Raw genomic sequence first — 6,000 nt, 5'->3', positions numbered from 1 at the left:
GCGTTGTCGAGGAGGTGATCGTTGCACGTGGTGGTCTTCCAGGAGCCGTGTGTCGTGCTGTGCGGACAAAGCGCCATTGGCCATCACGATTGCAGACGTGGGAGAGTGGCAGCAGTTACGGGTTGAGCTATAGCTCCTCGTCCGTCGGGTGGAATCGGTAGCTCCAGCGGCACCCCCGTCGTCGCCATGGATGTGACAGGGGCGGCGACCATGGTGTACGACCCTAGCGTCAGCAGGATGAGATGTCCACAGCCAGGCTCCCTGCGAGAGCTTGCAGGTTGGAGAAGATGTGTGCCCCATGGCTGTGAGAGTTGTGGCACCCTAGGTCGAGCCCACAGACGAATCCCAACGAGGTCTCCAGGCGGGCATGCTTGGACGGATGCGCCGGCGCGTCCCCCCACGGTTGCCGGAGAGAGAGGGAGAGGAGACCCTTGAGGTGCGACGTCGAGAGAGCAGATCTAGGTGGACGGAGACGGGATGGTTTGGGATTTGGGAGAGAAAGGCCTGGGAGAGATCGGCATGTGGGAGAGGGATCGAGAAGGTGGAGGACGTGGGGCTTTTTTTCCCCTAGCTTTTCTTTGGCTTGGAACTTGGGTTTTCTTTGGCGATTTCTTTCACGTGAGGAATCGTGCGATGGGAGGATGGTTGTCGTACGTGGGCAGCAGCAGGTCGAACCACGAGGGGAGGTCGAATCATCACGACGTTCGATCCCCCTTTAATAGGAGAGATGACTATTTTGAATTCAGAACAATATAGGGTGTCGCTGCTAGCTTTCCTCGTTGGCTGCGATGGATCTGTGGGAGTTCCCCTGTGCGGTCGCCATAACGACGGTAGTCGGCGCATGCGAGCGTTGTTTACGCAATCAGCGACTGAAGCCCTCAACAAGCGTGAATTATATTTCTCGCCTTACGCAAGACACGAGAGGATGTCTCGCTTAAGGATCTACAATACCGGCCCGGCCCAATCGCGACTTTAAAACAAATGAGAAGTTCATATTATTGAAATGAACAGTGAACATATTTAAAAAATGTGTTCATGTTTTTTTTGAGAATGAAATGTGTTCATGTAATTTTTAAAATGATCATACATTTTCAAAAAGTGATCAATATTTTTTGAATGAAATCTTGAATTTCTAAAAGTCTTCACCATTTTCAATAGATGTTTATCAATTTAAAAACATCTTCAGGTTAAAAAATATATTTAGTAAATGAAAAATAATTGACAATTTTTTTACGAAAATACTTAATAAGTTTTTTCTTAATTTTTTGAAATCTGTGAAAGAAAACATTTTTCACTTAAAACGAGAAGATATTATTTTTTAAATCGTGAGAAATTTTATAATAATAATGATTTTGATTAATTTTTGTGAATTTAAAATGTGCGACAAATTGAAATTTATTTTTAAAGTTGCAATTTTTAATTTATGAACATTTTTTTTCAAATTCTTGAAAAAAATTTAAATTCATAAATAGTTTTGAAAATCATGAATATATTTTTGAATTCTGGAACATTTTGAAATGCATTAACTTTATTTATATCTATGAATATTTTGAATTTAGAACAATATAGGGTGTCGCTGTTACCTATCCTCGTTGTTCTCTACAGTTGCGATGGATCTGTCGGAGTTCCCCTGAGCGGTCATCGTAACGACGGTAGTCGACGCACGCGAGCGTTGTTTGCGCAATCAGCGACTGAAGCCCTCAACGAGCGCGAATTATATTTCTCGCCTTAAGCTTCACACGAGAGGATGTCTAAGGATCTATAATACCGGGCTGGCCCAATCGTGACTTTAAAGAAATGGAAAGTAGGATCTATAATACCGGGCCGGCCCAATCGCGACTTTAAAAGAAATGAAAAGTAAAAAGGGGCACCATTATTTCTCGCCTTAAGCGCGGCGAGGGGGAACTCTCGCGTCGAGAGCTACTATAGTGGGCCGGCTCACTGTCACGCATATTTTCGAAAAAAGCTAAGTTAATATGGTGCTACAGTGGGGGATCGATCCTAGGATCAACTAGTAGCCTCCCAATGATGCTGACCACCCGCCACACTCGACAAGCTAAGTTATATGGTGCTACAGCGGGGGGATCGATCCGAGGATCAACTAGTAGCCTCCCAACGACGCTGACCACCCCGCCACACTTGACATGTTGTCTATTATGTAGAGTGTGCCTACTAGTAGAAACAAAATGAGACGGGTTTGGCCCTGTTTACATTCTTTTCCTGTTTTTACTTTTTTTTCTTTTCTTACCTTTTCTTCATTTTCTGGTTTTCTCCGGGTATTTTCCCCCTTGTCTTTTATTTTTGTTTGGTTTTCCTTTTTCTCCTCCTTTTTTTATGTTTGTTTTTGTTTTCACTCTATATTTTTGTATATGTCAAAAAAAAATCTTAATAAGTGATCAATTTTTTTATGCATGTTCAACATTATCCAACGCTTATTCAACGTTTTTCTAATACTCATTCAACATTTTAGATACTTTTTCAAATACTCGTTCAACATTTTTAATAGTTGCTCAACATTTTCAAATGCTGTTTCAACCTTTTTTTATACTTATTCAACTTTTTCCTAAATACTTGTTCAATATTTTTCAAAAACTCATTCAACATTTTTCAAATGTGTTTTTGAAGAGTGTTTTTGTAAAATATATGTTGATTTGTTTTTGAAAAAGAATTTTAAAAATATTGAATACGTATTAAAAAATGTTGAAAAAGTATTTGAAAATGTCTAATAAATATATAAAACGATAAACAAGTATTTTAAAAATGTTGAAAAGGCATTAATAAATGTTGAACCAATATTTGAAAAATGTTGAACAAGTATTTAAAAAATGTGAACATGTATTTTAAAAATGTTGAAACAATATTTGAAAACCGTTGAATAAGCTTTGGGACGATGTTGAACGTGTATACAAAAAGTGTTGATCACTTATTGAAACAATGTTATTGCCATATACGAAAATTTAGAATGAAAAACGGAAAGTAAAATGTTGGACAAGTATGTAGAAAAATGTTGAACAAGTATTTGAAGAAATGTTGAACAAGTATGTGAAAGTGTAGAATAAAAAACAAAAAGAAACAAAAAAAATGAACAAAGTACTTGAAAAATGTCAAATACGTTTAAAAAAATGTTGAACTAGTATTTGAAAAATATTGAACAAGTATTTGAAAAATGTTGAATAACTATTAAAATTTGGAACATGTATTTCAAAAGTGTTGAATAAGCGTTCGGACAATAAAAAAAAGAAAAACGAAGAAGAGTAAATGAAGAAACAAAAGCAAAGAAAACGAAAGAAAGAGAAGGAAAAAAAAGAGGAGAAAACCGACACATCATGCTTCAAGTGGATCGCGCAGCACTAATTGCTGGCATAGCGCAGTCGCTAGTGCTGTTTGTTTGTTCCTGCGTGACCAGGGATCGATTCTTGGGGACCTCCTATAGGGCGCCTTCAGCACCGCGCAAGGGACCTGGCGCCCGCAGCAGCGGTTGGATGAGCCGGCCCACGATCATGCAACAAAGCAACGCGAAAAATGACAGCAAAAAATACCTCCCGACCGGGATTCGACCTCGCACCCTCCCGCTTCCACACAGTGAGGCTAGCCACTGCACTAGCTAACTGCTAGTGGATATTCACACCGCGAAAGTTTAAAACAATAGAAAATATACGCGCTATTTATTGCACAATATACTGTGGCATTTATACATTTCAATTATTGAAAATATGTTCAAATATTACGGATGGAGTTCTTGAGCATGCAAAAAAGTCAGCGTATTCAAAAATAGTTCTGAATACACATTGAACATTTTCTTAGTATATGGTGAACATTATTCAAAGAAACACATAACATTTTTCTAAAATACGCTGAATTTTTTTTGAATACATGCTGAACAAAATTTCTCTACACAATGAACATTTTTATATACACACTGAACATTTTTTCAATGTATGGTGAACAATATTCAAATACACGTAGAACTTTTTTTTAAATACAATGAACTCCTTTTGAATGCATGCTCAACAAAATTTCTATACATGATGAACATTTTTTTATACACACTGAACATTTTTCAATGTATTGTGAACATTTTTCTTCAATATGGTTAACAAAAAATTGGAATTCAGAACTATTTTTGAAACATGAACAAAATTAGAAAACATGAACAAAATTTGGAATTTCGAAAAACATTTTGTGAAAAGTCAAACGAATTTCGAAAAATCTGAACATATTTTGGATATTGAAAATAGTTCATCCAATTGGAAAATAGTTCATCGAATTTTAAAAAGTTCACTGGTTTTCAAAAAATGTTCATTGAATTTGAAAAAAAATTCATCGATTTTGGTGAGAAAAGTTCATCGATTTTGCAAAAAGTTCACCGAATATGAAAAAAGTTCATCGATTTTGAAGAAAACTTCATCTAATTTGAAAGAAAGTTCATAAAATTGAAAAAAAAATCGTCGATTTTGAAAAAGACAGAAAAAGGAAAAAAGAAAAAGAAAAGGCAAAAAGAAAGCACAACAGAAAAAAAAAGAAAAAAGAAAAACACGTGGGAAGTAAAGAGGAAAGAGGAATTATATAATCATAGAAGGTGGCTTGGCTGTGGTGGTTATCGCGTTCTATAAAGAACCCCGCGGCGGGTTCGATTCCCCGTCACGTCCTTATTTTTGTAGCAAGTTCAGAAAACGGAAAACCATGAAAAGGGGCTGGCCCATCGCGGAGAGAGGGTGTGCGCCCGTTTGTCGAAATAGAAGAAACGGGCGCAACGGGCGCCGTTTAGGAATTGCCTGATTCTTGGTACTTCCCTTTTTCCCTTTCTGCGCGAACATGGCCAGCCCAGTAAACGATCCCCGCAGGAAACCTCGACCGAGAGTAGTTTGTCATCCTTTCTCAAATACTCTTCAACATTTTTCGAAGGAGCATTTGAAATTCTTTGATCAAATATTTGAAAATGTTGAATAAGTATTAAAAATGTTGAATAAGTATTTAAAAATATTGAATAGGTAAAAAAATGTTGAACGAGTATTTGAAAAATGTTGAAAAGGCGTTCGGACAATGTTGAACATGTATACAAAAAAAATTGATCACTTATTAAAAAACTGTTTTTTGACATATACAAAAATGTAGAGTGAAAACAAAAACAAACATAAGAAAAAAGGAAAAAAATGAAGAAGAAAAAAGAAAACCAAACAAAAGATGGAAAAAAAATGTAGAGTGTATTAAAGTGTTTGCAGCACTATATGATTAATATGTCGCACCCTAGAGGATTTCATGAACATAAAAGTAGCCCACTGGTTTGCAACAGTACCAATCATCTCAGAAACTTAGGATCGAATCCTCTTACCTCTCCTTTTTTACTCGCAAGAGCATCCTATAATTTGTGTCGCCTCCTTCGCAAGCCACAACGGATTCTTGAAGGCCTCGTCGCTACAAGACCCTCAAGAAAGTCTACAAGTATGCAAAGCATTTACAATCGAGTACTCCGGATTGTGTTTACTCGGAGTTGAGGAGCCAGCGAACTTCGTAGAAGTGAGCAAAAGTTCAAACTGGACGCACGCCATGGATGAGGAGATGAAGGCGATCGAGGGCAATGGCACGTGGACTTTGGTAACCCGACCTCTAAAGCAAAAGGCCATAGGTTTGAAGTGGGTTTACAAGTTAAACAAAGACACGAAGTGTGCCATTCTGAAGTATAAGGCAAGACTCGTTGGAAAGGGCTACATACAACGTCAAAGAGTTGACTATGAGGAGGTGTTTGCACCAGTTGCTCGAATCAAGATAGTGAGGGTGCTCCTAGGTTTCACAACACAAGAGGATTGGAAGGTTCATCATATGGATGTTAAATCCACTTTCCTCAACAGTGATCTCACATAAGAAGTGTACGTGGAACAACCCCTCGGCTACGAGAAGAAATGAGAAGAAGGGAAAGTTTACAAGCTCAAGAAGGCATTTTATGGGCTGAAGCAAGCGCCAAGAGCTTGGAACTCAAAGTTAGTCTGAAATTTGGTCTTG

Source organism: Triticum aestivum, chromosome 7B (genome assembly GCF_018294505.1).
Source record: "Triticum aestivum cultivar Chinese Spring chromosome 7B, IWGSC CS RefSeq v2.1, whole genome shotgun sequence".
Lineage (NCBI taxonomy): Eukaryota > Viridiplantae > Streptophyta > Magnoliopsida > Poales > Poaceae > Triticum > Triticum aestivum.
The sequence above is the reverse complement of the archived record's forward strand: the minus strand, read 5'-3'. Positions refer to the sequence as shown.